General features: G+C 47.9%; 1 long non-coding RNA gene across 1 annotated transcript; it reads right to left on the bottom strand.

Annotated features, from left to right (window-relative positions):
* Positions 1-4278: 4278 nt before the first annotated feature.
* LOC107207951 lies at positions 4279-26267 on the bottom strand. The gene is made up of 4 exons (XR_004498581.1): positions 25921-26267; positions 11727-11854; positions 4776-4902; positions 4279-4529 (listed from the first exon to the last, which is right to left on the bottom strand). It is a non-coding gene; the product is annotated as an uncharacterized LOC107207951 (long non-coding RNA).
* Positions 26268-26962: the final 695 nt, after the last annotated feature.

The raw sequence follows: 26962 nt of genomic DNA, 5'->3' as shown, positions 1-26962 counted from the left end.
AAGGGGAGGGGAAGGGGAGAGGGAGGGGAAGGGGAGGGGGGCAGACTCGGCGGCAGCTCCCTGCGATGGGGAGGTCGGTCCCGAGCCGCTTGGCAATATATAGGGTGGTCGCCCCCCCGGAGGGGCGTGCGGTGCCGGCCCGCCCGGCCCCTCTCCCCCGGCGGGAGGAGGAGGCCCCCGGGGAGGGGTCCCGACTCCCACGACTAAATCCCCCAGCCTCTCCTGGGGTTCCTTCCATAGCCATGCCCCCGAGCGGTCCCTCCCCCGGGGGTCCCGGGCCAGCGCTGCCGCCGCCTCTCCTCCCGGCCCTTCTCCGCGGCGCTTCGCTCGGAACTGGTGCTTCCTCCCAGGAGAAAAACCAAACAAAACGAGTCCCGACGGCCAGCCTGGGGCGAGTTTGGTGCCGCTGCCGGCCCCCAGCAGTAGAGCAGGTAACTTCCCTCCGCGACCCCTCCTGCACTTGGATTTCGTTGTCTTTTTCTCCCTGTGAAAAGCGCTTGGAGGTGGCCCCAGCTCAGCGGCGGCAAGAGCCAGGGGCTCTCTCCAAAACCAAGCCCGCAGGTTTAGTTACTTTACAGCTCGGTGAGACCTCCTAGGAAATCCTGGGGAAAGGATTTTTTTCTTTTTCACAGGAGAAAGGGAAATGGTCCGCAGAGCTCAGGGCTGGCCAGATCGTGGGCAAAGGATGTAGGACAGGGACAGCACTCTGGAGATGGACAGGGAAAACAAGGATCTCTTTATCACTGCAGAGAGCACGAAGCTGAAGGAAGACACCAGTCTCAGAATTCCCTACTGGGTTTCAGGAAAACCTCTTCAGCTCTCCAGAGCGAGTTGGCTGGGCAGAACTGCAGCCGCTCATCCTGGGCATATGCTGCTACCAGGGCTGAGGGGCTGCTGGCTGCTTCAGCAGCACCCGAAGAACTGTGAGCTTCCACAGCGTGCTCTCACCCATTGCTCCTGAGCATCACCTCTAAGCAAATGCCTGCCCAAGGAGCCCCTGGCCCAGAGTAGAGAAGGAAGCCACTGCTTAGGGGTGGGCTGGACAAGCCAGTGGGAACTTTTAAAACCAACTCACAGCTTAGGTGTAGCTATGTATCCATGTCCTGGGACACAGATGGAAAAGTACCATGAATGCAGCGGCACATCCCTTCATACATAACGCCGGAGTGAAACTCCAAGTCTTCAACTTTGCAATTTGTGTGAAAGTATTTCCAAGAGCAGAGCACAATGAAAGGCTTTTTTGCACAGAGGCAAACAGCTGAGCTTGACCAGGTCCTATCATCCTCCTACCTTCCTTTTTGAATTAAAAAGCCACCCAGACTTTTGGAGAATAGTCTTCAGCCCTTTCCTTTAAGCATTTGCTAGTAGAATAGTGGCACCATTGCTCATTCCCCTTCTTGCGCCTGCATGTGGTTTTGTTCATGCTTTATTTTTCCTGCAGATAGTTGTGGCTCCTCTTCTGCTTTGCAGGGCTCAGGCAGAGAATCGTGGGTCCAGTCCTGATCTGACCAGCGCTGTTTCAGCTAACTGCCTCAGTTTCCATTCTGCCAAACGAGGATAACGGGAATGTTGGTGCTGGCTGGAGGACAGAGAGCAGGTGAAAAAGGGTGAAACAGCCTTGGAGAAAGATGTCTTTCTCTAGACCCAGCTCTTCAGGGAGGAAAGGAAATGAAAGGCATGGCTGGGACCATTCATTCACCTTGTGAGAGCCAAGGGAAAAAGAATGGAAAATTCCTATTTCTCCTGACACACGTATTTAAATCAAGCAAGTATCTGAATGGAGGTGGTTAATTTCAGCCAGAGGATTTGACTTTTCCACTCACTGGAGAGGATGGTGCGACAGCTATCCAAGAAGGGAGTCACTAAAGATCACTCCACACTGCACAAAGAAAGTTACCCACTTGGGGGAGATGGAAACCTTCAGCTTTGCAAACATTAGCTGGTGAGATTTTCATGTTGATGCAAGGATTTTAATGTATTCTGATCTGGCAAGAATAAGTTTGGGAGGGAAAAGGTTTGTGGAGGGTAAAAGAGGAACTTTTCTCAATCATATAAAATACCCCTTATTTATCACTCATTTTCTCCCACTTGTTTGGTTTTTGGGGTTTTTTGTTTGGTTGGTTGGTTTACTTTATTTATTCTTAACAACTGAAAAGGAGTTGAAAAAGAAAACCCCCCAGAATGGCTGGATCTGGAGCTGTCTGCACCTGAGATCATATCTAGCAAAAGAAGAGGGATATCTCCTCAGGACAATGGCCCATGAAGACCCAAATGCTTTAAATGTTTATAGTCCCAGGCACTGATCTCACATCATTTTACACACAGAGGGAGAAGCCCTGGCCCCATCTGGGGCTGTGGGCTGCTCAGACTCCAGCTGGTGAGTAGTTACTTGAAAGCTGACAGGACCATTCAAACTGCTCTGAACTTCGGTGTGTTAAGACCCAGATGTCAAAATAGCTTTGACAGACAGATAAAACAGCAGGACAGAGGTGGGCAGGAGCATACAGACAGGAAGCTGTGTTTTACTATGAAATAAGGCCAGAACACACAGACTCTTCCCACATATGCTTTCTCACTCAGGGTGCTCTTTGGCCCAGATCTAGTATTAAAAAGTGGAAATTAATAATAAAGGTGGCTACCAAACAAGAGTGATGCAGAACTCTCTTTAAAGTGAGGTAATGAGAAGAGAATAAATCACATTTTCTAAGCAAGTGTAAGTTTTGCCAGCATCTGCTGCATCAGTTCATCCTGAGTACATAGAGAGATTTCAACCTTCAGCTCCTGAACTGTTTTGCACTGGAGCTGCAGCCTCCTCTAGAAATGTTGTACACACAAATCACTTTATAGCACAGGTGAGCTTGCTTCACTGCAGAGGAATGGGGCTGTGCACACTCAGCCAGATTCTGTTTTAAGCCCCCCAGGCAGGCATTGCATCTGTGGTACCCAGGCCACATGTCCAAGCTACACTTGGGATTCATGTGGGTTAGAAAAATGTGCATTTTCTTCCCTCAAAACAGAACAATCTTCTGCTAAACCATGTGCAGTATGGGGGTACCTGGGTGGAAGGTTCATGATCTTTAATGTAGCCATGTTGAGAGACCAGTGGCTTTGTCCTGTCCTGAGTGAAACAGTTGCCTGGATGTCTGCACTGGGCACAGCTGCATTTGGATCATCCCTGTTTCCAGAGCCCTACTGTGAAGCAGATATCTGTTTCTTAGTCCCCCTGGGATGTTCAGGGAGAAAAAGAGGGAGTGGGAGCCCTGAAAGCAAGGAGTTTCCTGCTTTCTCTCCCTAGGAATCCCACAGTGAACAATCCAAGGCACTCTCCAGCCTCACTCAGAGCCAGCAGTGGCCCCTAGGGATGTTTCAATGACACAAAACCTGCTGATGGTGCTCTTAGGATGGCCCTGAATTACCCCATCACTTACCAACAGCCAAATGTTCAGGTACTTCCTTGGCTGGAAGCTGTAGGAGCAGCACTGCCCTGACATAACACTTGATCCCATTCCCACCTTCTGTGCATCCATGTCTGAACCCATCCATGCTCCGAATTCCCAGAGGGAGACCCTCAAAAGACTCTTGAGAGCGCCTCCTGCCACAGGTACCCTGTGCAGTGGGAAGGTTTTGCCACCAAAAGGAGAATCCCAGTGCCCACAGAATCATGGAATGGGTCAGACTGGAAGGGACCACGGTGGTCATCTGGTCCCACCTCCCTGCCCCAGCAGAATCACCCCTGAGCACAGCATTACATCCAGACACTTCTTGAATATCTCAGGTGATGGAGACTCCCCACCATCTCTGGGCACCCTGTCCCAGTGCCCAGTCACTCACACAGTGAAGAAGTTCTTCCTCATGTTCAGGTGGAGTTCCCTGTGCATCATTTTCTGCTCATTGCCTCTTGTCCTGTTTCTTGGCAGCACCAAGGGGAGCCACGTAAGAGCTCAGCGCATTCACGTGAGGTGCCTACAGCTTGGGATGTGAGAAATCCACTCCTGGGACATTTCCCTCACGGGGTGCCACTCTCAGGGAGAGCAGCAATGACAGCAAACAGCAGACCTGCAGGATCTGTCCACTGTGTGGTTTGTGACCACAGCACATGTCCAGGAGTGGGGCCACCACGCTGCTCAGGACCAGCAGCCACACAAAAACCAGCCCAGGACACCAGGCAATGGCTGGGGTCAAAGGAGCCCCCACTGAACACCCTTCCTGAGGTATTTCATTTCTTCAAGATGCAGGAAATTGATAACCAAAGCAAATAAATTCTTCCTGAGAACTAACTCTTTGAGTCACTTATGTATTTGTAGGCAACTGTGCAGTAAGGTCCAGAAAAAATAATTTTTTTCCCAAAAAATGTAGGTAAAAGCATGTACAGAAACTGTGGAAAAGCAGCAAGAAAATTCTAGAGAAAGAAACTTTTGAACTATTCTTCACCTTGTGGGCAAGTTTTGGGTTTTTTCCCACTACAGCCAGTCCAGATTTTCTTCCCCAAGTTCATTTTGATATAATATTTTTTAAGTTTCCTTTAATTCCTATAGAAAAAAGGGGATGGGAGGAAAAAAAATCATTTTGCTTCTATTGTCTATCAAAAATCATATTCCTAACAGAAGCATATTTTTGTTTAAATTTGAAAGAAAACAAAAACTATTTCAATGGACTTGAAATATTTGATGGCAGACAAAATTTGGTGTGGAGTTTTAGAGACTTTGCTTCTACAAACCTTGTTGCTTTTATTGCTCAAGAAAAATTCCAGTATTTGGTGAACCTTCCCTACCAACCTGGTGTTTCAAGCAGGGCACAGCCTTGACTGTTCTCTGACCATCTTTCTGTCCTGGAAGGATTCAGCCCATGCAGCACCCAGAGGAAGAAGAAGAGACCATCACACAAAATTACTGAGGGCAGCACCTGCAAGAGCAGATGTTCTTAGGAAACCATGGTCTCCTGCTCTCCAGCTACCTCAAATTCTCCTTAAAATATGTCCCTTCCCAACTAAATGCTGATGCCCACTGACCAAGTCTCCCAGGCTTTGTTTAGATGATGCCAGGTAGGTGGCTAAAGTTCTCAGCCCTGCAGGGTTCATTCTAAAGGGCTGGTTCTGAGCCCTCCTCCAAAATTTTGATGCTTTCACTGCAGAAAGAGGCAGCCAGGTCCATGGGAGAAGCTGGCACACTTGGCATGCCTGAATCCACTACAAATCTATCTGAGGATCACAAGAATGAACAGAAACTGGCAGGAAAACAGCCTGGATGGGGGCACTGAGCAGGAGTGTTCTGTGCCACACTATTTCCCTCCCCCTGATCCCATACATTATCCCAAACCTCCCTCACACTGGGAAGTTCTGCCTCTTCCAGTGCTTCCCAGCTGCCATGTGAAAGGTTTTCCTGCTGCCCAAACCCTGTCCCCAGCCAGCTCCCCAAGCCTGCTGAGGCTCAGGATTGTCAGTGAAATCAAGGAACTGGCCCAGCTGCCCGAGATGCTGCACACCAGAGCTCCCAGGCAAGGAGTTCAGTGCAAAACTTCCCTTTTCCTTATTGATTTGCTACTCCCTTATAAACTACCAGACCAATTAGCTGCAAGCCTGGGCAGATGGTTAAAATCCCACTTTGCTGGCTCACTATCCACTCTCTTTTTTCTGTGTTTAATGCTCCTGCCAGCAGTGATTTCACTGACTCCAACCATAATAGCCTCTTCCCTCCCCTCAGGCCAGGAGCACACCTCTGTCATGAAAAATTTCCCTCCTGTCTTGTACCTTCAGCCTGATCTGCCTGCAGCCCGACCTGCAGGTTGTTTTTCTTCTCACCACTTAAAATGCTTCTGAAACAAAGATTCCCTAATCCCCCCAGCCCAGCCAGGCACCTCTGGGAAGCCCCTCCTGGTAGTGCAGAGGGAGCACTAACCTCAGCAGGAGGTACAGGGCACCCCACAAGCTGGTGGGATGAGCTGAATGGAGGCTGTGTAGGAAACAGGATCTCATGGGCTGGTGGGGATGGAACAGGACACAGAGGTGAAGCCATGAGATGTGATCTGGGGGAAAGAAGAGCAGAGATCCTCACACCTGGCCACTGCCCAGCCCTTCAGTCTCAAATGGAAAGAGCTCACCTGTATAGGTGGAGAAGCTGGCTGAGGTTGTGACCACCTCATCTGCCTTTAAGACCACTCCACAAATGACCAAAATCTAAGATTCTGTGCAATGACTTACAAGTGCATGTGGTACAGGTAAAAAGTCTCCAGCCATGACAGACTGGTGTTCATCACATCATTTCCTACTGAGAAGGAGAGAGAGATGATTCAGACTCAAATCAGACTGGACAAGTGTGAATCACAGCATTTGCCTCACATTCCTTCCAGCCAAAACCAGCCCTGCCTGTTGCTGCTTGGGGCTGGGAGCATCAATACAGGCATTTCTTTAATTTGGGGGTGCACAGAAGTTTAGTTAATTCATTTCTATCTGCCACTGCTGAAGTGCTGTGGACACTGGAGTCCTCCAGCTGAGATGGGAATCTGTCTCACAGGCAGGATTTGATGCAGGGAAGCAGCAGGATCCAGGTCTCAGGGTCCATTTAGAAGGTTAGCAACGAGGCCAACTCCATCTGCTTGTGCCACCCTGAGTATAAACAATGAGGGAGATGGATTTGGTCTTGAAACCTGTCTCGGATCCTGGATACCCAAGAGGACAAGAGCAAAACCAGACACTGACCTCCCTTATCAGCTGAGTAGGAAGCAGAGCTCTGCCTTCACATCATCTCAGCCTCAAGGATGGCCCTTGAGCAAGGATTGGAGATCTCACCGTATCAGAAACAAGAACTCTTCTTTAAAAAATGTCCAATACAGTACACCCTTGGGGAAAGGTCAGAAATTATTTTCTGCCCATTTCTTAATGCAAGTAGAGCATGAAGAACTGACTCATCTGAAGCAAAGCAGCAAGGCAGTGACATCATCACAACCACCATCCAAATACTCTCTGATGGAATCAAAAATCTTACACCTACTTTGGAGATGCATCTGCTCAGTATGTCTGGAAGCTTTTCCCCCATACATGGTGTTATATATTGCATGCTTTTAGTTTTTGTTTGCATGAAAAACATTTTCACTACTCTGTAGGATGGAGCTGGTGGATTAACCTTTATAATTTCATTTTAGAATAGGAATGGGTGAATAACATGCTATGGTCAAGCTTTCTGAATAAAAAACCTGTGGTAAGGGAAAAGATGATCTCTTATTTTTCCACTGCAGCAAGAACTTCAGCATTTAATCTCTCTTCTCTGCCTGCTCCATTTGATGGACGTAAGGAGCAGTGTCAGTGTTGAGGAGGCCATGTGTGATGTATGACTGAAACCTGGGATGTCAGGGCAAGGGAGGGACTTCTCTCCCAGGGATGACCAAGAATTTGTCCTTGCAGAATAAATGTTGAATTAAATACTCGAGCAGAGCTTTGTGGTGGGGGCCAGGCTGGGAGGGAGGTGCCATCCTTTAGCGCTATGGGAAGAAATCCTCTTCAAAATAACATGAAATTATCAACTATAAAGCAACAGCTGGGGATCTCCAGGGCATAAAAGGGCAGATACAGATGCAGATACAGATTTATGCAGGCACTGAACAAGTCAGGAGACAAAATTTAGCATCACCTGCTTCCTTTCCCTTTCTCAGTCAGTTTGCTTCCCTACACACCCTTCTTTGGAATGATCAGAGGACTGAATATTATCCATTTTCTTTACACCAAACTCAAAGTAAAAACAAAAGTAAAAACTTTGCACAGATTTTCTTGTCTTATGCTTTTCTCAGCAGGCATGGCAAATCTTTGTAAACCTAAAAGATCAAAAAGGGGCAGCTCGTCCCCCACCCTCACAGGGAGGGCAACTGAGGCAGAGGGAGACAGAGGAAACCTCAGCCAAATCTGGGACTAGGTCAAAAGAGGAAAAAAATATAGGATCTTATCATCAGTTTTCCAGCATCAAGAGTCTGGGAGAGGTTTGTAAAAGTTAGAAATCCAGCTTCCATGCAAACCAACAAGAACTGGGCACTTAAATCCTGCCATAAAATTCCCAAAGAAAAATAAAAATTATCAGCAACAAAAGGAGTCCTCAAAAGCCCAAACACATTCATGTGGAGTGGAAGTCAAAAGATGTGTCTCAAGTCCCAGATGAGCAGCACAGCAACACAGAGGTATTTGAGATATGTATTTATCCAGCAGGATGAAGGAGTTATGGGGTCCCATCAGCAAGACAGATCCAACCAGAGGGTTCAACAGTTTCCACGACAGAATCAGCTGTTGCAAATAGATCCTAATGGCTTTGCCTTGTAGACCCACAAAATCCAGAGGTTGGTATCTGCTACAGGTTAGTCCCCCACTAAGGAAAAGGGACTCAGATGCAGCATTCAGCCATCAACATAATCCCAGAGGATAAAAAATGGGTAGAGAACTGAAGGCTGCTTCAACAGTGGGGTGTCTGTGCTGTAAATATCCTGTGAGACCAAGGTTGGCCTTCTTCCCAGGGCTGCTGACTCTTGTGTCTCCATCACAGATTTCTCCAAGTGGGAAGGATTTGTTGCCATTTAGTTGTTTTGGTTTCTTTGCTCCTTACACAACTGAGGAGTCCAGATATTTAAAGGATAACCTGAAAACCGTGGTCTTTTGTGCACACCCACATAGGCCAAAGGAAGACCCTTTGCTGCTGATGGTGAGAGAGCTGGCAGATGGGGTAAAATGCTCTCTTTCCTTTCAATCCAGTCTCCAGAATTTGGCTGGCCTAAGAGCTAAGGCTGAGGTGTCTCAGGTCCCCCATTTCAGCTGCAGCATGGACACACCCCAGTGCTCAGCAGATCCCACAGAAGGGATGTCAGCACTGGTTGGACAGTGGTCCTTGGCCTTGGAGATAGGAAGTCACTTTTTCCTCACAGACCAATCAAGAACCTCCCCAGGGAGCAAACCAGAGCACACAGCCTCCATCAGCAGGAGCCGCTGCCAGCCGCTGTCGTGGGGCCAGCGGCCAAGAGCTGGGCTTGGGATCACTGCATCAAAATCCATGAACCCCAGTATTGCTTGTGTTCCTGGGTGGGTGCAGAGGGTCTGCAGCAAGGAGAACAAACATGCCACAGCAGCGAGGGGTACCTCTGCACAGCTGGTGCCAGGACTTGCAGGGAGGCTCTGCCTCTTCCCTTTTCCCCCAACACACACTCAAATTACAAACCTGCTCAGCAAATGCCTCATTCTGCAAACAGAAACTCGATGCCCCAGAGGGTCTCTCAGGCCTTGTTCAGGTTGATGCTTGTGAAGAAACTCCCCCATTCCAGGGAAAAACAGTGGCAACAGCAGCCACAGGTTAAGCCTGCCATGGGATGCTCTGCACAGGATCCAGACCTCCGCCCCACACAGCAGATATTCCAAGGGGACAGGAACAGAGCAGCCTGGTGTCCTTGACCACCTTTAGAGCATCTCTGCTCAAATATCCCTGCACAGGAAGATATGACAGCAATTTCTCCTCCATGGCCTTCACTGGATGTCCCCACAGCAGATGTGGTCATCACAGGCAGGGAGATTCCCATGGGCTCAATGGGACAGAGCTGACTATGTCCCACCCCTGCTCTGATTCAGATCAAATAGCTTCCAGATACTCCACTGAGCAACCAAAATCCCAAACACAAGGGCAGGACCAGAAGGGTACCAGAAGGGCCAGAACAACCAGTTTACACATATGTGGCAAGGGTGGAACAGGCTAGTTTTAACCTTCTGGTTGGGCTAGGGGAGATTTCAGGTGGATTTAACATTTCTTAGCTTTGGTCTGTTGGCTTCAACAGGAGAAGAATCAGAGAAGTGCTGAGCATGTCCAACACCCTTCCTCCTGGGTGGCCCAATAGGGACTCAAAGTCATGATTCCCTTTATGTATCTGGGGAACTCCCCACCAAATCATTTAAGCAGCAAGGCAGAAAAGATTCTTGGGATGTAGGAAACCAATGGAGAGTCATGTCTCCTATGGGACATCTTTGCATAATTGCACCTAAAAAGCCACTCTACCAGCAGATAGCTGCTGGCTATGGCTCAGCAGTTACCTCAAGATGAGGAATCAGGAACACCAAAGGTTGGACTTACACCTGTGGAACAACGTGTCTGCTCCTACCCACAGCAAAAACAGGGATAATCATCACCTCAGAGGTGTGTACAAGGGTTATCTCATTAAGCTGCCCATCTACAACAGCACATGAAGATGCCTGATGCCAGCACTGTTTATTGAATCACACCCAAACTCCTGGGCCAGGACTCTGGGAAGCAAGAGGAAAACAGAGCAAGGTGCCACTGCCAGCCTACACCCTCAGCAGCAAGGAGCAGCGGTCACAGCCCCACCAGCCCTGGGCTTCACGTGTCACTGATTGACTCAAGTTTTAATTATGCCCTAATATCTCCATGTCTCCCAAAACACAAAGCTTTCAGCCAGGCAGTTCCTGCCAGCCGAAATTTCATAAAGAGCAGCGAGTGACTAAGACAGCCCAACCTTCAAGTCAGATGCTAACAGCTTTGGACAAGTGTGGGATTTTTACACCCCTATCTGCAGGAAAATCTGATGTTTAGTGCCCTGACTGTGAGCAGGTCACTCCTAAACCCCTGAACATCCCAGGCAAAAAAAAAAAAAAAAAAAGGAAAAAAAAAAAAAAAAAAGGCAGAAAAAGAAAAAAAAAGCGCCGGAGGGGAATTGTACTGGCTCTAATCCCTTCTGCCATTCTGCATATTCATGGAACATTGTCATAACACATCAGCAGGACAAAAGGTCTGTCGGCACCTCCTCCTCATTCCTTTGATAAACCACGAGACAAATGCTGAGTAAACACTTGGAATCCATTCACTGCACTATTCTCATCGGGATGAGAAAGGGCTCCTCTTTCTTGCAGGCCCAGAGCTGCTCAGCCTAATAAAGTACGGCCCACGGCCCGTGAAAAGAGAGGCCTATGGATGATGAAAACATGGATTATCTCATTTCACCCTCCTTGTATCAGACCCTGCTCACATTCTGAGTGCACTTGGCCTGACATGCAATTACACAGATAAAAAAATAATAATAATAAAATTAAAAAAAAAAAAAAAATGCAAAGTGAAGGGGGTGTTTAACAAGTGGGGGGAACTGTCCGTGAAATTTCACAGATGACCTTTTCCTAGTGGGAAAGTAATTTGTTTCGGTTCCAGCCATCACCAAGAGCTCTCATTGATATCATCAGTCCCCCGAATACTGCAGTTGGTGGGAGAAGAGACAATATTTAGGACGAGGCTTTGCAGGTCACTGTAGCCTGATTGACCCTGGCACTGAGTGCCCCAGGAATGGCTCCCTGGCCATGCTGCTGCCTCAGCTCTCTGCCTGGCAGGAGGAGCAGCCAAAGAGCCCCATTCTTCTCACACAACTGGAAATCAAGAGTCCTGAGGGCAGACTAGCACCTGGAGAAGGAGGAACAACTTCTGTGCCCAAGGAGGGATAAAAGGACCTCGGTGGTTTGGGATCTCCAGGTGAAAATCACAATGTCAGCCAAGCAGGCTAGAGCATGGGATCTCCTGTGGGGGAAGTCAAACCCCAGTTTGGAGTCCCTTCAGCCAGGCTTGGACCCCACCCGAGTCAAGAGCAGGCTGTTGAGGCTGGGAGAAGCAACATCAGCCTTTCTCCACACCCCACAGGTGGGCAGAGAGACCAGATACACATTGCCAGATAACTAACAACAGCCTTAAAATCAGCATAAAACTCCTCCTTACCTTTAGACATTCGGTGACTTGACCCAGTTACACAGGACAGCAATGACCAAAGTTGACATCAAGTTCTTTCCAACACCTACACCCTCTTCCTCCGTTGCCCAGGTTTCCAGAGGCTGAGCTAAAAAAGCCTGCAATAAAACAAAGAAAATAATTTAATAACCCAAAACAGGGCAAGGAACTGGTTCTTTTGTAAGCAATCATCTGAAATAAATATTTTCCATTTAAATATGATCCTTTATTTAAAAATATGAGCAATTTTCAAAGGGAAAATAAAATTCAGAGATGGTACATGGGGAGCAAGCACACTTAGTGCAATTGTGCCCATAATGAAAAACAAGACAAAGTTATGAATTACTGCCAAATTATGAAGAAACAATAAATAGACTGCTGATTAACTAGGGTCTCTTTGTTAAATAAGTGGCTCATAATCGTGTCCGCTAACTGCAGGATGAGTATGTAAATAGTGCATTGTCTCTGGAAAATCCTTAAGTTCACCCTTTAAGTTTCAGACAGCCAGCAGAAAGCATAAGCAGTCGTTCCTCGACCTGGCACGTTAGCCGTGAACGTCGCTATTCAAATATTTGCGTTTTACAAGGTGTTTGTTCCAAACCCTCCCGAGAGCCCGGCGCGGTCTCACGGCAGCTCCGGGCGCTTGCCCCGGTGCCGGCTGTTTGTTTTCCCTGCGAGGGTCACTCCTCTCCCCAAGCAACCGAGAAGAAAAAGCAAGTGTGAAACTTGCGGGGCTTCCAAGAGGCTGCTTGCTCTGCTGCCCGAAAGCGATTTCTGTGCTAAACGGCATTCACAAGTGTGACAGCCCCATTTCTCTGCCCCGGGATGGGTGAAGAGCAGGCTGCTGCCCGCCACCTACCAACACCTACAGCTGACCTGCAGAGCAATATATCCGCTAAAATATTGGGCTAATGCCATTATTTCCTTCTTAAGATCGTGCTTTTATTTCCCCAGTTCTTGCATTATTATTTTTTTAAAAAAAGAAAAAAGAAGAAATCCAGCGATGCTGTTGAGCTCAGACCCTCGGAGATTACTTAGGCACATAACTCCCATTCACATCCAAATGATCTCAGGCATCTTTGGGATACAAGCCTCCAAGAACTCATCACTTGATATTTCTCACAGACTCAAGTCTCCAGGCAGTTTCTCCAGCCTGCAGGGCTTTGGGGCTCTGAACTCAATCCCAGGGGATAAACATTGGTTCTGAGCAGGCTCCCTCTGCTCATGCAGCCACAGGGACCAAACATCCTCAACCCTCTTCTCCACAAGCTGGGGCACAGGTCAGGACTGAAGGGGAGCAGAAACCACCCTCAGCCTGTTCTGGGCAGCTTCCCAGGGACTCTGTTGTGCTCTGCACCAGGTCCCATGGCTCCTGCACGCTTCCCCAGGGCTGGAATGTGGGCAGCTGTGCTACAAACAAGGCTCATTTAAGCCCAACCCAGGGATGCTCTGTACTTTGCAGAGTAGGAGGCTTCATACATCTCATTCCAACCCATTGTTTTTTAGGGCTGACTCTGATACCCCTGAGAGCTGCTGGACCCCGGGGAAGGGCCAGAATTTGCCCCCAGAGATCGATGGGGAGTTTTTCCATTGATTCCTGCAGAGAGACCTTTGGTACCTATGGCATTGTCAGCACCACTCAGGTTAGAGCATCCAGCCTTACATCGACAACGTTCCTCTCCAAACCCAATAAGTAATTGTGGGATTCACTAATAGGGCTTGTCAAAATCAATTGGGGTTAAACACCTTTAGCTACAATAACAGTCATCTGACCCCGGGCTCCAGAAACCGCCAGGCTCAGAGGAACCCCGAGGGGTTATTCCTGGCTTCCCATTGCTTTGAGACAGATAAAAGAGCAGACGATGCAGAGCTGGGTAATCCGTTCAGCCCATCCCAGCCATGCACTGAAGTGACAGCTCCCAGAGTTTCTGCAGAGCTGGCTCCTCCTGGGAATTGTGTGTGCAGGGACCAATTTGTTCAACAAAACCTGGGCAACCAGAGTTTTCTTAAATTCAATTGCCTGAAGGAGAAGGCAAATAGCATTTAAGCGGAGGAAAGTGCATTAAAACCACATCTTTGATACAATGGCTGATACACCCCATGCTGCCAACGCCTGAAATGATAATATTTTTTTTCTTAAATAAATAGCTCGGCAGCAGGATCCCAGCCTCCCCCAGCACAGGGAGGCTTCACGCTGCAGCAGCCACATTTCCAGCCCTCCAGGCCAAACTGCTGCAATGCTTCCCCTCTTTGCTGGGCTCATTACTGAGGGTGGGTTGGTGCAGGAGGGACCAACAGCAGTGCTCGTGCTGTGCTGAGGATCCCCACATCCAGAGGGCACTTGGAGCTGATGTCTCCCCACCAGTTCCCAGGAGCAACAGGTAGGAACAGCAGCTGGTATAATCCTTCCCAGGTTGGTGCAAAAGTCCTTTTCTGCTCGTGTGAATTCTCTGCCTTTAGAGACCTGCCAGAACTTGATGCAGAGGAACACCAAGCAGGGTGGGTCAGAAAGAGAAATAAATATTCAGGATTTTGAGCACTTGCATAACCCAGTGAGCTTCTTGCTCTCTTTCTCCAGTTGTAGGATGCACCACCACATCCTACTCCTCCTTGGCAGATTTTCATCTGCGCCTTCCTCGCTTCTCTACCTGGGGACATTGGGGCCCTCAGGAGAGGCTCTGTGGGCACCTGAGGCCCTGGGCTAGACAGAAACAATACAGAGGAAAGGGACACAGCTCTGGTGTGCTGCACAGACAGGAGACTCCATGGCTGGCTGCTGGCTGTCCCTTAGAGCAGCAGCTCACTCTACACTTAAGCACAACATGAGATATTTGAATAAAGTCAAACCTATAATGAGAGATTTTTAATTGTCCTGTCTGGTCTCAAAATTTTTGTGGAACTGAGACAAAGAAAAGCATCCCTTGCCTCCACAAACTGCAGAGAAATCTGCTTTAAAGCCTTCCTCCCTGAAGATTTCAGTTTCTGCTGCTTGTGGGGAATTCTGACAAGGTTATCTTCTCTCACACTAGACAGTCATTTTAACTTCCTACCTTGGCTGCAGACCAAAGGGCCACTGCCAAGGTGGAAATATGCGATACAGTGACAACACAATTACCCCAACATTCCCAAACAAGCACGTGTGAGGCGAGAGGGAGGGCTGAGGCAAAACCTGAGCAGAAGAAATGCAGGGGGTGATACCAAGGAATACCAGCAGGGAAAATGGGAAGGACATAACTAAATAAAATCCTCCCTACAGCACCAGGGAAGGGTTCCTTCTGCAAGGGATGTCACACCATGGACATCTGTGTTGTTGCCAAAAATCAGCTCCAGATCTCCCCAAGCCTCTCTCTGCTGTGAGCCCAACCCCATCCAGCAGAGACCAGACACCCACGGGTGGGATGCCAGCACATGAAACCTTCACTCTTGAAAAGTAATTATGGTAGGAGGAAAAGAAACTTGTCAGAGCAATCTGGAAAGGAAGGATTGGTCATGATACATCACAAAAAGCAGGAGAGGGAAACCTGGAGAATCTCAGCAGTGAAGGTGCCTGCCTGGCCCCAGAGAACAGCAGTGCTCTGAGGGGTGGGACACAGCCAGCACCACCCATGCACTCATTCACACACTGAGGGATGTTTGTTGCCTGCAAGTCCAAAGAAATACCTTTTAAAAATTTAAATCCCAAGATATCCCTGCACCTAGCATCATCTTGCCTGCACCCAGGGTCGTTGCAGGAGGGCTGTACCACCTGCCCAGGACACACATGTGGACAATCTGCTGGAAATCAAAGGCTGTAACCAATCACACACCAGATGGAATCATTCTGCTGGGATGGCTTCGTTCCCCAGGTGACATCAGCATGGATCAGGCTTGAGACAGCATCCCTTGGATGATCCCAAATGTGCAGATAGGGGCAGACAAGGCAGAGCACCATCTGCATCCTCTTCTGCCCATCCTTGGGGTGAAGCAGGATGGCAGCTCTACAACTTGGTCCTGTCCTTCTGGGTCTACACAAGTAAAGATGAAGAAGTGCTGTCCTCAGCCTTCTCCTGAGTCACTGCAGCAGGGGGAGGACATCCCCCTGCATGGGAAGGAAGGAGCTGGTAGGTACCAGGTAAAGGGGATAGCTGGGACAGATGGCAGCTGACACATGTCATATTTTATAGAACAAAAGTGAGTCCACGTGGTCCAAGGCATTTGTGGTGCCAGCTGCAGGACCCCTTTGCAGGAAAATCAACCTGCACTTCCACCTGGGCTGTTTTACCAAAACCCCAAAAATATTAATTGTGAAAGGAAATTCAGAGAGACTTGAAGGGCTCTGCATTGCTCCACTCAAAGGAGATTCCACTTTCTAAAGAAAGTCTAAACCAACTGTCATCAGCCAGGGGGCACAGTGTCCCTCAGAGCAGTGGCTGGTGCCACATAGAAGGTATTCAGTCTAAATTAACTCTCCCCCTAATACCTGAGCAAACATTTTCAGCTTGAGACTTAATATCCCTGGACATGTCTGCTGTCTCCCAGGTGAATCCCCTGATAAACAAGGTCAGCTCAGCCCTAATGCTGCTGTAAAAAGCTGTCAGTCAGCCCAGGAGATCTGGTTGCAAGGTCAAACCAGTTCTGAAGGTTGCTGGGGCCAAACCTGGCCTGTCACTCATTTTAAGTGCAGGAAGGTTTGTTTTCTCATTACCATGTCAGGTATCCCAAATTTAGGATTAGCTGTCGGCCGCCACAACATTGTACCTTCCAAAAAAAAGAAAAATAAACACATGCACACACACATCCCTGGCCCTAAATAAATCTGTGTGCTGAGCCTGCCTGCAGCTGGGAGGTGAAAAGAAACCTGTCCTTCAGGAAAAGCGAAAGGGGACTTTCCCACACATTGTGACAGTTTTTGGCACAAAAGAACACCCAAAGCACAGAGAAACAACCTTCAGTTAAAATACCCAGTTGAATTAAGGCATCTCCACTGCTGAAAAGCTTCTTTGTCCAGCAGATGAGGAGAAAGGCAGGGCACCCTCTGTTTCGAGGGGGAACATATGGAAGCTGTCCCAGGCCAGCTGCAAGCAGAACAGTTTTGCATGGGATGAGTCCTTGGTGCCATGGGTGAGGTGAACTCATTGTCTTCCCCAAATACCTCCAGCTAGTTAAAAGTGGAGAGCAGTGTGCATCCTTTCTCCCAGCAGCACATCCCTTGTGTCCAGATGAAGCTCTGGGAACAAGATCCAAACCAAACAAGCTGCCAGAGTCCAATCCAGCCTTGGCTTGCTCCTCCACTGCCCTTGCAGTACCAGTACAACACTCAAGTCTGGGGGATGGAAGGGAATCTACAGACCTGGTAATGAGGGCAAAAAGCCTCCCTGGTGCTCCCCTACCCACCACACTCTTTAAGGGGATAAGTGGTTTGTGTGGGGTAGGTATTATGGAAATAATTCCACTGGAAAAGACATATTAAAGAGGCTCTAAAGGCAACTTGTCCCTTTCAGAAAAGCACCAACCTTTATCATAAAACTCACTTGAGTTTTTTCCTCTCACCAGACCCTACATAAATTTGCTTCAGCCCTTCACCTTCTGATGTTTAAAATCATAAGTTGATTCATGGCCAGTTTATCCCTTGCTGGGAGAACCAACAGGATTCCTGAACAGCCTTACTTCTCCTGCTTGGTGTTCAGACATAGTGTTGTTCCTGCTGGTGCTTAAATAAAGTTTTCCTGCTGCTGCAGGGAGATGGCTGGGCAGGGATTGTCCAGGACAGCACAAGCCATGTGCCAGGGACTCTGCAGCTGAAGAGGAGGATAATTTTTCAGGCTGTGTCTCAGGAGGGGAGGATGGGGAGCAGGGAGTTGGTCCACCCTCTGAGAAAGAAAAAGCAAAGACAAATAAACTCCTTGCAGGAGGAATTACCAGACTGTGCACAAAGAGGCAGACCTGAAGAGACTTGTGCCAGGAATGCCTGGAGTGAGACAGGCTGACGACTGACAGCAGCACCCTCCCTCTGCAGCAGGCTGTGGCAAAGAGCAGGAGAGGTGGGTTCATCTCAGCCCTTGATGTCCCCACACATCAGTGAAGGTTTGATGTCTCAGTCCTCAGCTCACATTTTCCTGCTCCAGCCATCCATGAGGACTAAGGAACCAGGTGGACTTGGATGTGATGCCACAAAGAGAGATATCAGCCCTCACCCCCACACCAGTCAGATGCAGCAGAGGTGTCCCAAACCCCACTGAGAACCCAACCAGTGTCCCAAGGGTGGTAGAGGGGGCAGGATGCCTCTTTAGGGCACACATTTTTGCTCCCCAAGGTTGTCAAAAGACCCTCTTCACCTCTAGCTGTGCTAGTAAGTACTTATATCAACACATCCATGACCGAGGATTGGCCATCAGGGTGATTTATGGAGAGAGATCATCTGAATGATGGAATATTCATGTACAGCTCTGTAAAGCCTTGGCTCCCAAAGCAGAGCCAGACTGAGAAGTTACCATCCCAAATGCCTGCAGCTCCAGGCTACAGTTCACTGCCACACCCCCAAAAGGGATTAGTTTTTAACCCAGACCATTTGGGTATCCAGCTAAACACTCAGCCTTATAAAACACTTACAGCCACACAGCCCAAGGGATGGGGAACTGGGGCATAGCTGGAAGAGCAACTGGGCCAGGAAAAGCTCATTTTCAGCCAAAGTGTGTGAATCATCTGTGACTTCAGCAAAATTGAGTTGACACCATCTGCTGCCCATCCTGGAGCAAACTTCTGAAATGATATCTCGTGGTGAAGGAAACCTCCAGAAAGCAAAGACAACAAAAGCCTGTGGGATGCCAAGAGTGATCATCCATCACCTGCAGGGCTATGGCGTTTCCCCAAGAATCTTCCCTTCCATGCTGCTCCTCAGAGGGACATCCCACAGCCAATTAACAATATCCTAAATTGTAATTTTTATGTTCTTTCCATTTTCAAGGCACGTTAATTTCAAAACAAAGACACAAGACACTGTCCTTAAACATCCCCAATATTTCAAGTTCAACTTTGTTTCAACATCCCAAAAATTGCATTTTTTCAACAATTAAACAATTCATCTTTTTCAGATCCACTTGGGACCTCATCTAGATACACATTAATCTTGCTGATCTCAAAGCCAAGGAGAAAATAGGCATTTCTTTCCCCTGGTCCTACAAAACAACACTGCCACAGTATTTGCTACCACTTCCAACCCAGGCTATCAATGCGTTCAGACACGAGGCTTTCCTCAAGTTTCAACTCAACCTAAAATGTTTCAACTCAACCTAAAATATCTGATTCTCAGTCTCATCCCATTACATCACATTCTCAACATCCTAAAAAAAAAAATTTTTCAAAAAATACCCCCAAAAAAACAAAACAACCCTCAAACAAACCCAAACTCAGCCACTTAGTCAAAAATCTTCTTGCTGATGGTCTCAGAGAAGTCTCAGGAGCTGCTGTCGATCAATGCATCCATGGAAGAAGGGGAATGATCCAGTCATTCACCATTCCTTCACCTAACTCCTCACCATTTGACCTTGCTCATTTCTACACCATCTTGCACGTAGGTGCTGCGCCTTCCTCTTCTTTCCTCACCTCTCCACTCTTCAGGGGGTGCAGCTGGATCAAGACCCACTCTCCAGCAGCTGCTGGAGCTGGTCCCAATGTGCTGTAGTGGTAGAGAAGCTTTGGCCCAGCCCCAGCTCTCTTCCCTTTCCCAAAGGATGTCATTCCCATTCTGGAGCAGAGCACGATGGATGTTTCCACCACTATCAACACAGACAACATACAATGCAACACAAATACTCTCATGGTTTACAAAGCATATTCCTTCCCTCTCCTCCTGCCTTGCCTGCTTGAATTCAGAGATGGCCAACAACTATTAAACACATCAATGTAAATGTTAGTAGATTGCTTCTAATAGGAAACAAAAATGTTTTGAGCAAAGCTAATTGCCGGGAAATAAGGTCGTTCCAATATTTCAGCAGGGGGTTATAAATCTCTTGGTTCCTGCCTCCTTCCAGCATTAAGGTTTTACAGATGTTGCTGTCAGAAGAAGAAGAATGATTTCAGATGCTTGTTTCCACTGTACATTAAAAAAAGAAGGGCATAAATGTGTGCAGCTAATTGCTGGGCAAGTTTTCTTTCTATAAGAGAAAAACCACACAAATCTGAGACAACAAAATATAGAAAATCTGCATTGGGACTCCTAAAAATCTTATAATTATGATACAAAATGTTCAACACATTGACAACTGGCAAAACTTTAACACGTAATTCAAGCCAGCCAGTTGCACTGATTGCCAAATTGCTTGATCCAGTCCTCTGCTGCTTTTTCGCTCTTCTGCACCAACAAATATTCACTGTACATGGAGGGACCCTCTAGACCCAAAAGAAGAATGTGAACCATTCCATTTTTTCCTGAGCTGGAATAAGAGGATGAGAAGAGTCTAATCAGCCACTAGAGAAGTGAGCTGTTTTCTTGAAAAGCTAGACCTAGTCCCAAAATTCAAATACTAAGAGGCCAAAGAAAGCTTATAAAAAGTATAAGACGATGATTAGGGAAGAAAAGGAGACTTGGTGGCTGTCTCCAAGTTGTCTTGCCATGGTAGTTCATCATTTGCATGGGAAATATCCATGAAAGGGGCTGGCTCAGTGGCTGATGAGCTTTTGGGAGCACCCAGACAGCTCCAAAACTGAGGTGAAGCTCTCCACCCCAGCCCCATGCTGACACCCCACTGGACACACACTGTGCTCTCTTAGGAAACTGTTCCCCAGGCAGAAATATCTCAATAATTTAAAAAAAAAAAAAAAAGAAAGACCTATGAAATAAAACTCTCAGCTGCACAACCAATTTGCTTCCTGGAAAAACAGGGGAAGCAAGGAGAGGACCAAAGACAGATTGCCACAGTTCAGAGGTTAGTCCCTGAAGGAAGCTGCCCATTGAGTTTCCTATCATTGTTTTAATTGGGATAATGTAAGCATTGCAGGGGACAATGTTCTGGCTGTGGCTTAGCACCACCACAAGACCTGGGTCATGTCCCCAGTCAAGCAAGTGTCCACACTGTCAGCAGTGCCTGCACCCAGCATCCAAACCAGGCACCTGCCAAAGGAGGACCTGAGTGGGCTCTGGATGCCCTCGTCCAAAACTACCACCACAAAAGCCAAGGTAGCTGAAGTCCAGATAGGGACACGTGCACAAGAGTGCACAGCTTTGCTCAGCTTTAACTCAATGAGCCAATTCAGCTTTCACAGGTGTCACTGTCACACATTGCAGAGTGTTAAGGTGACCTTTTTTTCCAGCAATGCACAATCCACTCATTCTCCTCCAGCTTCACTTCCTTTAACTCCTCGACACCATCCAAAGGAGGGGAGGGTTCTGCATCCCCCATGCCCAGCATCCCCAGTGGTCTCCTTGGGGCTCAGGGGCTTCCCCTTCAAGGCATCAGGTTTGCTCCAAACACGCCTGACTCGAGCCAAGGGGCCAGGACCTCTCACAAGAGGCATTTGGGCTGCTTTATTTTTCCAATTCAGCAGAAACTGTGACTCTGCTGCTAAGAAGTCTGGAGCCCACTCTGAAGATTATGGGCCTGTTCCAGATTTACACTGTTTTTCCTTAAGCTCAGAGATCACCACTGAGCTGTCTCTCATTCTGCTTTTGGCACTTTCTTTCACTTTAAAAAGCAATCATACTCCCTTCCCCCAAAATAAACCAACAAAAACAACATATCCAGACAAGGGACCATCCAGTTCAGCTCCTTTAACATTCCCAGGACAGCAGTACAACTTATCCAACTGTGGTGGGATTACACTTTGTATATGATTTCCACCAGACACAAGTGGCACTGCTTAAAAGAATAATCCAGGCCAGAAACAACCCACAGGGACAGAAAAGCAGAAGTCCAACTTACTCTCTTACTCAAGTAGAGGGATTCATGCTTCCCTCAGAAACCAGACAACTACGGCATATGAAGAAGCAGCTATGTGTCCATCTCAAATCTCTCAACACTCACACATGGCTGCACCCCAGGGGCTGTATTCATGTTCTTGTTTTCCATCTCATGGCTACTCTACAGGACTCGTGAGTGGGGTTATGTTTAGGCCAGCTGGACCTGGCACTGATACCTGCAGCTGGAGAAGATAAGGATGTTGAGATGGCCCATTTCAGGACCAGCCTGTTAAATCACAGAGGTCAGCATGGCATCTCCAGGCATCCCTGGACATCGGCAGGTCAGCACCTCCTGAGCTGTGAGCTCTGGAATCCCACTGAGGAGGAGATGCCCCAGCAGCCCCACGCAGGCCATGGCCCCAGCCCCGTGCAGGGGGGTGGCACAGCTGCCAGGTGTGCGCTCCAGGGGGCACATTTGGGGAAGGCTCCTCCGCCCTGGCTGTAAATACCAGCCCTGACCACAGGATCCCAGCGGCTGCTCGCGTTCTTCCAGCAGATGTGCCAAGACAAGCCGATGTGAGGCTCTGTAATCAGAGGTTTGTTGGCCTCCCGGGACCAGTGAAAGCCCAGACTGGGGACTGAACCGCTGACTCGAGCGCACAGGCAACCGAGCTCTGTGAGGGCCACAAGCAACTGAGGAATGATTTAGGAGATGAGACCTTGAATTTGCCAATTATTTATCTTGTTGATGACTGAGACAAGCAGTTTTACTGTCCAATCCTTAGGGGAAAACATGTGGAACTAATCAGGCTACACCAAAATAAAAAAGAAAAATATCAAATTAACATAAAATAAATTGAACAATGCACACAATACCAAACCTGATTTTTCCTTCCAAATAGGCACTGTATCTGAGATGCTTGTTCTTGCTCATTTATTATTCTTCAGCTTTTAAAGAGCAACACATGGCAGCAGAAGTCATTTTTGCAAACACAACAAAACATTCTCTTCACAAGGTAATAGCTGTTTATTCAGCAGGGCCCTCCTATTCATGATATTGCCATCTAAAAATAAGAATCTCCTTGAAAATAATAATAAACCAAAACATTTTTTTTCTTAACTTAGACAGAGACCAATTTCAGTATTAAACCAGCCTATATGAGCAAGGTTTTGTGCTAAGAGAAACCATGGGTTTGTTGCCTGTTAATGCAGGCTAAGGAGGAGACAAGATGTTTTAATGTTGTCTGGGACATTTGGAGGCTTTTACCTTTTGTGCCCCAAACCCTTTGGGAAAAATCACTTCAGCTCCACTTATCAGGAGCTAGATGCCCAGTTCCTACTGAGGTCCACATTTTGGGATCTTGTAGGATTTGGGGCCGGGGATGGGACATTGGGATGTCCAGAGCCGCACCCCCCCTGGGACCTCAAGGCTTGACTTTGGGACAGAGGCTCCTGCTTCCTGCCCATTTCACCACCTCCTCCTCAACACAGCCTCCCAGATAACATCAGCCCAAGTGATTATGTCCTTCCCAGGCCAGCAAACCAGATTTTCTGAATGACCTGCCCAGATCACTTCTCATCAGCCTCATGCATTGGTCAGTGCCACAGCTCTTCCTCTACACAAGTCACCAGGTATTGTTCTGGAGCCAGACAGTTTTTCCCTCCTTGTGTTCACTGAAAGGCTGAGAATTTCATTGCTGGAGCCACTCATTTCACCCACGCTCCAATGACTTGTGTCCCCACCCCATCATCAGGTCACTCAAACTTGCCCTTCCACTGTGCTCCTCCTGTTTGCCTTCTCTTCTCCACTGCACTCTGACTGACATGCTTAAAGACGGCTTTGTCAAGTAGGCCGTGGTCTGGGGCCAGAAAGGGAAAAGACCACACTCAGCAGGGAAAGGTACCTACTGTGAGAGCTTATTTCATCCCTGTCAGAGGGATTATGTTTCACCTGGGATATATCATCTCCCCATTGAATCAGCCCAAAGCTCTCAAACTAGGCCTCAGCAGAGAGTATCCCAATGCTCATCCATCCCCTAAAAGCTTCCTGGCAGCTGCTGGTGCATTTGTTACTTATGATGGGTATTTCAAGCAGTTTCATGGTTGTGTTTCCTATCAGGGAGCAGCAAGAGCCCAGTTTCTGCCTGTCTCACCCCCATCCACCCCAGACCCACACTCTCACCCACAGAGCGTGGGGGACCTGCAGCCACCCCATGTGCCTGCCATTCCTCCCATCCCTACCAACAGCTGCCTGCTCTAAGAGACCTCAGTGGCCTCAATAACAGGTCTGTCCACAGGCCTGCAAGCCTTCCCATCCACCCCACTTTCACTTCAACAAACCTTTCATCTGGAATGCACCTTCACTGCAGCCACAAGGCAGAGGAGACCAGGCAAATACCACAGAGCAAGTGACAGCACACCTTAAAGCAGAGCCTCATGCAGCATCCCAGACTCTTTCCTTTTAGTAAAGAAAGACAATCAGCATTCAGGCTGACTTAAAAGATTGAGCAGGATGATGACAGCTCCCATTTCGGGGAGAAAGGCAGAGGGAGAGGGGATTTGGTTTCAGACTAAACCCTTGCGGCAGGCTCCCATCAACACACACCCAAGGTCACACGTGGGAGGCAGCTTCTTTAAAATAATGGGAGAGCTTGGGGCTTTATTTACCTTTATTTACCAGAGAGTCTTTTTAACTCTGCTGGTGGCGACTTCACCCCCATGGACATTGTGGGAAGCTGAAAAAGTCACCCCTAAAGAAGCAGGTTTTGGGGATCAGTATCTGTGTGTGGGGATGGGTTGAACGGAGCCCAGATGTGTCTCATGTCCCCATGGATTCCCACCTGGTGAACCCATCCCACAGACAGGGTTTCACACCTACAATACACAGCCCAGTACACCACTTGTCCACTGGCTCCCTGTCCCCAGCCTGCAGGTGTCCTACACAAGGCAGGCTCAGGCTGACTGCCAGCAGCAGAATTCCTCCCTTCCACTGACCCACTGGACACGGGAATGTTTTAATGGACACCCAATTTTAGGCACACAGAGAACCCACCTCCTCTGCTCACACCATCACAAGACAAAAGCACAAAAAGATCAAAGCCAGGAGTTTGCTGGGGAGCAGGGGGTCTGTCAGTGCAGCCAGGCACAGCGACAGCCAGCAGGTCCACAGCAGCATCTCAGCACTGGGACTAGCAGTTCTCATTTGTCTTATGCCTCTCAGGTGTTAAAAACATCTTTTTGCAGCAGAAAAGGGAAAATGGCATCAGCTGTACATGAAACAGAGAACAGGGCTGGTGGATCATGGTCATTCTGTCTCACCTCTGTCACCTGCAAAGGAGGGGTCGGGGTTTACTCATGCAGGTCACTTAGCCCATTACTTAGAGCTGGCTCTGAGTTAAAACCGAGCCAAGAAAAGAGCAACCCCTCAGCATCACACATGTTGCTGGCCTGTGGGCAGGGCAGAGCAGGCAGATCTTGCCACAAGTCTGATAAACCAGGGCAGCTCCTCCAGCAAGCAAGGTTCACTGACTTGCTACAGATGTGTGATAATTCATCTAACCTTCAGCATTTCTTTCACCTATTATCCTTTACTCATTGCTCTCCATTTAAATTTAAAGCCTACAGTACAGAGACAGCACGGGAAGTTTTCCCACTGAAGAGAGCTAGCTGTGCTTGCTTAAAGCTTTCAACACTAGAGTCAGAGGGAGTAGGGTAGGATTTTTTTTTTCTTTAAATAAAGTGCCAAGAGATGTTACAGAAATCTGAGTCCACTTAAAAAGAGAAAAAAAAAAGCCCAAACCATCTTTCCTACTCCTTGTGGTTACTGGAAAGAAACAAACCAAAAAAAAAAAAAAAGAGGAAACAAAGAAAGAAGAAGAAAAAAAAAAGTCAAAAAACAACGAAAACCAAGCTTCAGATGTTTTCTAAGCGGATTTCATGCTCCCTGAGTGCCTGGCAGGCTTTCCAGTCACGAAGGTTTTGGGATACCAAAGTCCCTCCCCTTAAGTAACTCCTCAGTTATCGAACTCCTCAGCATCTTAGGAACTTTGAGGCATTTATTGGTGGGGAAAAGGGACCAGGAGCATGGGAAAGACCTGAGCTTGATAAGGACCTCAACCTAAGGGATCCTAAGGTTTTGGGCTCCGGTGACCACTCTGCCTCCAATAATGCCCTGTGAAAGGGAGCTGCACAGTCCTTGGCACTGGCCAAAAACACCCCAGCACTATTCCCTCACCCAGACTGCCCAAAGGATCCAGAAACTTTGCCCCCTGAGCAAATTAATGCAGCAACAAGCAAACCGAGAGCTCTCACCTGTGCTCCTCTCCCGGATCCCAAAGCTGGGGCTGCAGGATCAGCACTTTCTTCGCTGTGTGTGATATTCTGTCAGCAATTCCACACTGACTTCTGGGGCCAGTAGGAGCCCAGTTAGTAAATGCCTGTCCTCACCCATCTGGGCTGGGTTCGCTGCTGGAACCAATTAGAACAATTAGCAGCACATCAGTGTTTTTGCTAAAGACTCTCACATGTAGGAATTTGCCAAAGACCTTCCCCATTTCCTCGCCTGTCAGCGTCTCCTCTGCCGCTTGTGGGGGCTCTCATCTCCCCACTTTTACCCCTTTCCCCCAGAGCTCATATTGTTAAGGGAATGTGCAATTAAGAGAGGAAACAGCAGCGTAGATAAGGCAGGAGTTAATGAATTGTTCATGATGGAAGAATAACAACCGAGCTAATTAAGGGTCTTCATATGCCTCCTCCAACCTTCATTAGCTGCTGTGGTGACCCTGTACCTACTCAGACAGCAGAAACCTACCCTCTCTCCCAAAGAGACCCAAAATCTTCCTTCTCCAGAGCGGTCTCTATCACAGTGTCAGTTAATGGATGCATCATTTTTCCCTAATTTTTGAAATTAAGGCTATGACTTTCAATTATTATTATTAATGCTAATGTCACTTGTGCCTTTTCCTTCTCATTAACTGATGTTTTTAACTTTTAAAAACACATGTCATCTGAAACAAAATTATCTACTCTTTTATTCTGCAGTGCAGATGGACTTTAGCAGGCTGGAGATGACTGCTGACAGATATCACATCCTTCAAGGATGACTGGACATCCAAGCTAGTTTTAGTTCTGAGACTCTGCCCACAACAATTATGATAAATTCTTCTTGAGGCACTTTTCTACCAGCATCAGCAGGTGCTCTAAAAATTGCATTGATGAATTTCCCAGGAAAAAGCCCCTCTCCTCTCAGTCCTTTGGAAAAACAGCAAAATTAACTGACTTACACACCAGGACTAACTTTGGAGGCAAATGGTTCCCGGTTCCTTGAAGAGGTGCAGTGAATTCTCCTAAACCC

This window comes from Parus major, chromosome 8 (genome assembly GCF_001522545.3).
Source record: "Parus major isolate Abel chromosome 8, Parus_major1.1, whole genome shotgun sequence".
Taxonomy (NCBI): domain Eukaryota; kingdom Metazoa; phylum Chordata; class Aves; order Passeriformes; family Paridae; genus Parus; species Parus major.
Note: the sequence above shows the minus strand (reverse complement) of the source record. Positions and strands in the feature narration are given on the sequence as shown.